Here is a 9,221-nt window from a genome sequence, read left to right on the forward strand (position 1 = left end):
CCCAAATCAACATCTAATCACCTTCCTGAGAATTTGTGACACAGTGAAGTCTAATGGTGTTCATCCTGACGCCTATAGACTGCTCTTATTTCCATTCTCACTCAAGGATAAGGCAGCCAAATGGCTGGAGTCTTTCCCGAAGGAGAGCTTGACAACTTGGGAAGATGTAGTGAACAAATTCTTAGCAAGATTCTACCCTCCTCAACGAATCAATAGGCTGAGAGCTGAGGTCCAAACTTTCAGGCAACAAGATGGTGAGACTCTTTATGAAGCATGGGAGAGGTTTAAGGACCTGACAAGGAGGTGTCCACCTGACATGTTCAACGAATGGGTACAGCTGCACATTTTCTATGAAGGCCTGCCATATGAATCAAAGAAGCCAGTAGACCATTCATTTGGAGGATCTTTGAACAAGAAGAAGACCATTGAGGAAGCCATAGATGTCATTGAAACAGTAGCAGAGAATGACTATTTCTATGCTTTTGTAAGAGGCAACACTAGAGGAGTAATGGAGCTAAACAATGTAGATGCTCTGCTGGCCCAAAATAAGCTCATTACCAAGCAGCTGGCTGACCTCACCAAGAAGATGGAGAGGAACCAAGTAGCAGCAATCACTACTTCATCAACAACCCAAGAAGGAGTGAATGAAGAAGTAGAGGGTAGTCAGGAGCAAGCCAACTACATTGAAAATTCATCTAGGCGAAACCATGATCCATACTCCAAGACCTACAACCCTGGATGGAGGAATCACCCAAACTTTGGGTGGGGAAATCAACAAGACCAAGGCCCAGATCAAAGATCTTCAAATTCCAACAACAATGCAGCCCACCAACATTTCACATCTAGACCATATCAGCACCCACATAACCAACCCTCTCAACACCTTTACCAAGGCCAAAATAACCATCCTCATCCTTCCACCTCTAATCCCAATCTACCATCATTTGATGACAGACTCTCAAGGATTGAGAATCTACTTGAAGGCATAGGCAAAGAGATTCAAGACAGTAAAGCATTCCGAGAAGAAGTGATGTCCAATATGCAGAATCAGGATGCTGCCATCAAGAAACTTGAAACAAAAATTGGCTACTTGTTCAAGCAAAGTGGGAGACTTCATATTCCCGGCAGATTTTGTAGTACTGGACATGCAGGAGGAAGCCAAGACCTCCATCATCCTGGGAAGGCCGTTCTTGGCCACTGCTGGAGCTGTCATTGATGTCCAAAAAGGTGATCTCACCCTGAGATTACACAATGAAAATATGACATTCAATGTGTTCAAGGCGATGAATTACCCACCAGAATAATTGGGAGAATGTATGAGGTTGGACTCACTTGAAGAGGAAGCGCAGGAGAATTTTGAAGAAGAAGAGCCCGAAAGGTTAATAGAGGAGGAGTATACATCAAGTGAAGAGGTTGCAACAACAGAGATTAGCATACAAGATGCACCAATGGAAGAGGATGAAAAGATAGAGGCACCCAAACTTGAGCTCAAAGCACTGCCACCCACACTCAAATATGCATACCTAGGAAAGAATGAAAGCTACCCGGTAATCATAAACTCATCCCTCAGTCAAGATCAAGAGGATGAACTACTCCAAGTATTGCTGAAGCATAAGGACGCCATTGGATGGACCCTTGCTGACTTGAAGGGAATCAGTTCAGCCATATGCATGCATAAGATACTGTTGGAAGATGATGTCAAACCATCCATTCAATCCCAGAGAAGGCTAAACCCAATTATGAAGGAAGTGGTACAGAAGGAGGTTATGAAGCTATGGCAGGGAGGAGTCATCTACCCAATCTCGGACAGCCCCTGGGTCAGCCCCGTGCATGTCGTGCCCAAAAAGGGAGGAATAACTGTAGTTTCCAATGAGAGGAACGAACTAATCCCTACAAGGACCGTTACAGGATAGCGGATGTGCATAGACTATCGGAAACTCAATGAGGCTACACGAAAGGATCATTTCCCCTCCCTTTCATGGATCAGATGTTGGAAAGACTCGCAGGACACGCATATTACTGTTTTCTTGATGGTTATTCAGGATATAACCAAATAGTGGTTGATCCCAGAGACCAAGAGAAAACTTCATTTACTTGTCCATATGGAGTGTTTGCCTACAGGCGCATGCCATTTGGGCTGTGCAATGCACCTGCGACTTTCCAACGCTGCATGCTTTCCATCTTTTCAGATATGATAGAGAAATTCATTGAAGTTTTTATGGATGATTTCTCGGTATTCGGAGATTCCTTTACTAGCTGCCTGAATCACCTTGCCTTGGTATTGAAAAGGTGCCAAGAGACTAATATAGTCTTAAACTGGGAGAAATGTCACTTTATGGTGACAGGAGAAATAGTCCTTGGCCATAAGGTTTCTAACCAAGGCATTGAAGTGGACAGGGCTAAAGTGGAACTTATTGAAAAACTTCCTCCACCCAGTGATGTCAAGGCAATTAGGAGCTTTTTAGGGCATGCGGGTTTTTACAGAAGGTTTATTAAAGATTTTTCAAAGATAGCCAAGCCCTTAAGCAATCTCCTTGTATCTGATACACCATTTATCTTTGATGAAACATGCATGTTAGCATTTGAAAATTTGAAAATGAGGTTGTCCTCTGCTCCTATCATTTCCCCACCTGATTGGAACCTACCATTTGAATTGATGTGCGATGCATCTGATTTTGCAGTTGGGGCAGTGTTAGGACAGAAGAAAGATAACTTAGTCCATGTGATATACTATGCGAGCAAAGTCCTTAATGATACTCAAAGAAATTATATCACTACTGAAAAGGACTTGCTAGCAATAGTTTTTGCATTTGACAAGTTTAGATCGTACCTCATTGGTGCTAAAGTGATTGTTTTTACAGATCACACAGCACTTAAATATTTGTTTGCCAAGCAAGAATCAAAACCAAGACTAATAAGATGGATCTTATTGTTGCAGGAATTCAATATTGAAATCAGAGACAAGAAAGGAGTGGAGAATAAGGTAGCAGATCACCTATCCAGGATTCCTCATGATAAAGGTGGAACACCTGATACAAGTGTGAACGAGTTCTTCCCTGATGAGCAGTTGATGATAGTTCACAAAGCACCATGGTTCGCAGACATTGCCAACTTCAAGGCAACTGGGGCCTTGCCTCCAGAGATCAATAAACATCAAAAAAGGAAGCTCATGAATGATGCAAAGTACTTTGTCTGGGATGAGCCATATCTATTCAAGAAGTGTTCAGATGGAATCCTTAGAAGATGTGTTTCAGAAGAAGAAGGACGAGAGGTCCTATGGAATTGCCACGGCTCATGCTATGGAGGCCACTTTGGAGGGGACAGAACTGCAGCTAAGGTGTTACAAAGCTGATTCTTTTGGCCCACCCTTTTCAAGGATGCCAAAGAACTAGTAAAGAGCTGCAATGAATGCCAAAGATCTGGGAACTTACCCAAAAGAAATGAGATGCCACAAAATTTCATCTTGGAACTGGAACTGTTTGATGTGTGGGGAATCGATTTCGTGGGACCATTCCCAACCTCATATGCAAACAAGTACATCTTGGTAGCAGTGGATTACGTTTCCAAGTGGGTAGAGGCTATTGCAACCCCAACGAATGATAACAAAGTGGTCATGAACTTCCTCAGAAAGAATATCTTTAGCCGGTTTGGAGTTCCACGAGCACTCATCAGTGATGGAGGGAGCCATTTTTGCAACAGACCACTAGAGGCTCTTCTCCTATGATATGGGGTAAGACACAAGGTAGCCACGCCTTACCATCCCCAAACAAGTGGACAAACTGAGATATCCAACAGAGAGCTAAAGAGGATTCTGGAAAAGACTGTGGGTGCATCAAGAAAAGATTGGTCGAAGAAGCTAGATGATGCTCTTTGGGCATACAGAACAGCATTTAAAACACCACTTGGAATGTCCCCATATCAACTGGTGTACGGGAAAGCTTGTCATTTACCATTGGAGCTGGAACACAAAGCTCTCTGGGCTATCAAGATACTAAATTTTGACAGCATTGCTGCTGGTGCAAAGAGGATCTTGCAACTGCAAGAGATGGAGGAATTCAGGTCACAAGCCTATGAAAATACCAAGATGTATAAAGAAAAGGCAAAGAGAAGACATGACCTGCATCTTGCACCCAGGAGTTTCGAAAAAGGGCAGCAAGTACTCCTCTACAATTCCAAATTAAGACTGTTCCCAGGAAAACTCAAATCAAGGTGGTCCGGGCCTTTTCTTGTCACAAAGGTCTCACCATATGGACACATCGAAATCATGGATGAAGGTTCAGAGAGGACTTTTACAGTGAACGGACAAAGACTCAAGCATTATCTGGGCAACATAGGGGAAAACCCCAGAGTAAAGTATCATCTCAAGTAAAGGAGGAACCGTCGAGCTAGCGCTCTGTTGGGAGGCAACCCAACCTCAGGTAGTTTCCTTTTCATCTTGATTTCAATAAGGATCACAAGTTGTTTCCCCTGTATTGCGAAGGGCTAAGTTTGGTGTCCCACACCAAAACAATCCAAGAGTGAAAATGTAATTCTAAGTTTGGTGTGCCACCAAAGGAATTTAGTTAGAATCACACTCCACTCCCAAAGCACCTTGCTAGCCCCAATCAATCAATGGAAACCACTTAGATTTAGTTAGATTTTAGTTAATAATTGTTTTGTTAAACAACAAGATATGAGGTTCTTTGCATATATGCAAGGTTTTGTACTAGGCAAGGAACCAAGTTTGGTGTTCATACACCAAATTAAGTTCATAAGTCACAACATACATGCAAGCTAACTGTTTCTCAAGTGCTTTGGGAACAAGCAACTTCCAATAACTTTGCAGGAATCTTATGAGGAAATGGTGCACCTTCACCCAAGGAAGTGAGGTAGCAAAGACCAGGATGATGACAAAAAGAGGGCAACTAGAAACCATCACCTGAAGGTTGTATTGTCACTTAATTCCATGTACTTAGAATGTTGAAAATTGGAAGTCCGAATGCAATCTTGATTAATAGTTACATGTTAGTTTGAACCTTTTTAAATTCTGTCTTTTAAGTTTTGTGTTGAAGAGGTCTATGCTTGCTAGTCTTTATGTCACTGCATCATCACTTGGTTTACTTGTATGCTTGTTCCTTTAAATCAAATGAAAAGAGAATGAGTGTTTACAAAAGACCAGAGTAGAGTTCATACTATGGAGTACGTTCATGAGTTTATGGTGTGATCATAAGTTAGCTAAGTTGGTTCAACCACAAGGTGGGAGGACAACTATCTGTCATGAATACTATGCCTTGAACACACCCCATGAGACTAGCTAAATAATAAGATCCTAATAAGAAAAAGGGAAAGAACAATCAAAGTTGAAGAATAAAAGAAAAAGAGTAAGCAATAAGGCTAGGCACCAATGGTTTTAATCTTGAAGCATGTATCTGTGGTGTTCCTGTGTGAGGGATTTACTTGGATGAATAAGCTCTTAGGGGTGCCTTATCACTTGATAACTTGGGTTAACTAACTCGGTATTATCAGCTGAAAGTCCACTATCAAGAGTAACCCCCACTACAGAGCATTTAGTAACCCAAAGAGGTGCTGGACACCAAGGTCTCAAGAAAGAAAATAAACAAACCATGTGTCTGTGGTGTGTATGTATGGGGGAGAGACTTGAGGAAGTAAGTCCTTAGGGGTACTTCAACACCTAGCACCTTGAACCAACTGGTTCGGGAGTGTTGGCTGAAAGCTTATTTTAAAGAGTTGCCCCCTTACAGAGCACTTAGCTTGAGAACACAAATAAGCCCTGAAATGACAACAAAAGGATCAATGAATAAAAGTCTCATGGGATGCAATCACAGTGAGTATTCTAGGACATGATAAAGGTCTGAAAGCCAGGAATGAATCTAAGTTGCTATGCATGAAACCACCATAAAACCAGGGACATGACTTCCACAAGTATGACTCATTTCTCTTGGCATTCCATTCATCATTCTCTTGTTCTAGTACTTGCTTAGAGACAAGCAAGCTTTAAGTTTGGTGTTGTGATGCCAGGGCATTTTGGCCAGTTTCACTGACCTTTTCTTTACTTTTTTTAAGGTAGTTTCATGCATTTCCTTAGAAAATAAGCTAGTTTTGGGTAGATATTCACTTACATCTTGATTCAAGCATACATGGTGCACCTTACATGATTTCATGAGGATTTTGCATGAAATTAATGACAAATTGGATGTTGCATTTCCCATGACTTGGACTAGAACTTTGATGCACTTTATTGCTTGATTTCAGGACAAAGGAAGCAAGGAAGAACCACGTTAGCAGCCATGTTAGTCTCACTAACGTGACTTCTAACGTAGGAATGGGAGCTAGCTTGCAAAGTTAATGAGAAAAGTAATCGCCAATAACGTCCTCGAAGCCATCATAGCCCACGTTAAGAGTCACGTTAACTAAGTTAACGTAAACTCTAACGTGGAGGAAAGAAAATGGAGCCAACGTTAGTTGCCACATTAACTTAGTTAACGTGGCTTCTAACGTTAAGAAGCAAAAAAGAAGCCAACGTTAGTGACATTCACCTTTGTCACTAACGTTGGCCAAGCCTCCACAAGCCACGTTAACTTCCACGTTAACTTAGTTAACGTGGAAGCCAACATGGAGAAAGTATATGATCGCCAACGTTAGTGATACCTAACTTTGTCACTAACGTTGGAATGAACCACACAAGCCACAATGAGCCACGTTAACTCCCACGTTAACTTAGTTAACGTGGAAGCTAACGTGAAGAAGAGAGATGATGAGCCAACGTTAGTGACATTCACCTTTGTCACTAACGTTGGAGATGGCTAGCATTGCTACGTTAGAGGCCACGTTAACCTAGTTAATGTGGACTCTAACGTGGGAGATAGGGGCATATTGGAACGTTAGTGACAAAGGTAAGTGTCACTAACGTTCTCGAAGGTTGGCAAGCTAACGTTAAGAGCCACGTTAACTAAGTTAACGTGGACTCTAACGTAAGAAAGGGGGAGGCTTCTCAACGTTATTGGGAAAGGTAAGTCCCAATAACGTGTGCGAAGGACCAAGAGGCAACGTTAGTGGCAACGTTTGTGCCACTAACGTTGAGGTTAACGTGGCTCTAACTTGGATAAGGAACGTTAGTGAAAAAGGTGATTGTCACTAACGTTCTCGAACCCACATTTTCACTTAACGTTAACACCACTAACGTCCTGAGCTAAAGTCCCGGCCCACTTCACACTTTCTCTCTGCAAGTAAAGCTAAGCCCAATGAAGAAGATAACTGCTTCAAACTCAAGATCCAAAGGCCCATACCCAAGACTTGAAGAGCCAACTAGAAGATCAGAAGAGTAGTATATATAGGAGTAGCTTTGAATTGATTAGAGAGGATTGGAAATTGGGAAAACTACTCTCTGTATTTTACCATTCTCTGCACTTCTAGTTTTGTTTTCATCACGTATTCTCCATCTTTGCTTTTATTTTCCAGAGCTATGAACAACTAAACCCCCTTTCATTGGGTTAGGGAGCTCTGTTGTAATTTGATGGATCAATACTAGTTTTCATTATTCTTCTTCTATCTGTCCTCTTGATTTTACTTGAAAGCTTTCGATCTTCATCCAATTGAATAGTTATCTTGGAAAAGAAGCTATTCAAACTTGGATCTCTTCTGAACCTTCAAAGAGAAATGAAGAGATCATGCTAGAAATGCTTTCTCATGCTGGACCAAATTGGGTTTGGATGGATATGTGACTATAATCCTCTCAATACTTGATTTGGGAAATGCATGTGGTATAATCAGTGACCATACTTCATCTCTTCTCATGAGCAATTGACCAAGGAATTGGCTATTGATCAAGATTTGAGAGATTGAATTACAAGGAATTGTAATTCGAACACTTAAGATTGCCAAGAAGATCAATGAATGCATTGATTGAGGAAGAGATGAAAATGAAATTGATCCGGAGAATGCAACATCTCCTGAACCCAATGAACTCCCCATTTCTGATCTTACCCATTCTCTTTAATTTTTGTCATTTACTTTTATGAGCAATTACCCCATTCCCATTTACAATTCTGCAATTTACTTTCCGTCATTTACTTTCAGCTCTTTATTTCTAGCATTTACTTCTTTTGTTATTTACCTTCCCGCCATTTTATTTTCTGCAATTTTCAACTCAAATACTGATTCGCTCAACTAGAACATTCCTCTAATTAAAGTTGCTTGATCAATCAATCTCTGTGGGATTCGACCTCACTCTATTGTGAGTTTTTACTTGACGACGAATTCGGTACACTTGCCGAAGGAAATTTGTCACGAGACAAGTTTTCTGCGTATCAGTATTTTCGTTGGAGAGCTTTGTTTCAAGGAACCAAAGGTGGTATTCTAGACAATCTTAAAACTCAAATTGTAACAACACTATCTTAATTGGAAACAAATTTTTCTCCTAACTTTTTTGATGTGATGGTTTATCGAACCGTTCATCTTGCACATGAAGCTAAGTTAGCCATATTTGTTCAATATCATTGGATGTACTCTGTTGAGAGGTAAACCTTTTGGATTTAATAATAGCTTAGAATCTATCCTATACTTTTCATTTACGTAGATTTATAATCCTTCTTGAACATTCTTTTTTAGATATTTGGCACACTGAAAAGTTATGTGGGAAATAAAGTATGTCTTGAGGGTTCAATAGCTGAAGGTTATATTTCTGAAGAAGCAATGACTCTTGTGTCAAGATATTTGAATGAAACTTCTAAGATTTTAGACCATGCTGAGAAAGAACCTATGCAAGGCATATCTATTTTCAAAGTTGCTGGCTATTTTTTTTGTAAATGGGCATATAAAGAACTTAGTATCTTAGATCATAAAAAGCTTAATTTTATGTGATGAAGAATTGTGAACAAGTTGAACCATGGGTTGATGAACACATGGCATATCTAACAAGAGAAAATAATAGAAATCTATAGGAAAGGCACAAGGACCAATTTGTGAAATGGTTTGAAAAGAAGGTAATTAAATCAACTATGATTTATTATAAATTAATAGAAGTCTTTGACAACTTAGTTTTAATCTCTATTCATTTAATGTAGATTTCATATCTACGCAAAGTAGGGAGTGCACAAGTTAACAATGGACTACTTTCTCTAGCAAGAGGTCCTGGTCGTCGTGCAAATTTTTACAAAACATGTGCTATTAATGGTTTTACATTTTGTACCAAAAAACACGAAGCATCTTCAAAGACTCAAAAT

The 9,221-nt window shown here is 40.3% G+C and overlaps 1 non-coding gene across 1 annotated transcript; it reads right to left on the reverse strand.

Annotated features, from left to right (window-relative positions):
- Positions 1-214: 214 nt before the first annotated feature.
- Positions 215-318, reverse strand: LOC148549149 (small nucleolar RNA R71). Its single transcript, XR_015897822.1, has one exon. It is a non-coding gene; the product is annotated as a small nucleolar RNA R71 (small nucleolar RNA).
- Between the last annotated feature and the right edge of the window lie 8,903 nt (positions 319-9,221).

The sequence above is a fragment of the Arachis ipaensis genome, chromosome B8 (genome assembly GCF_059453495.1).
Source record: "Arachis ipaensis isolate K30076 ecotype BB chromosome B8, ASM5945349v1, whole genome shotgun sequence".
In the NCBI taxonomy this organism is placed as follows: domain Eukaryota; kingdom Viridiplantae; phylum Streptophyta; class Magnoliopsida; order Fabales; family Fabaceae; genus Arachis; species Arachis ipaensis.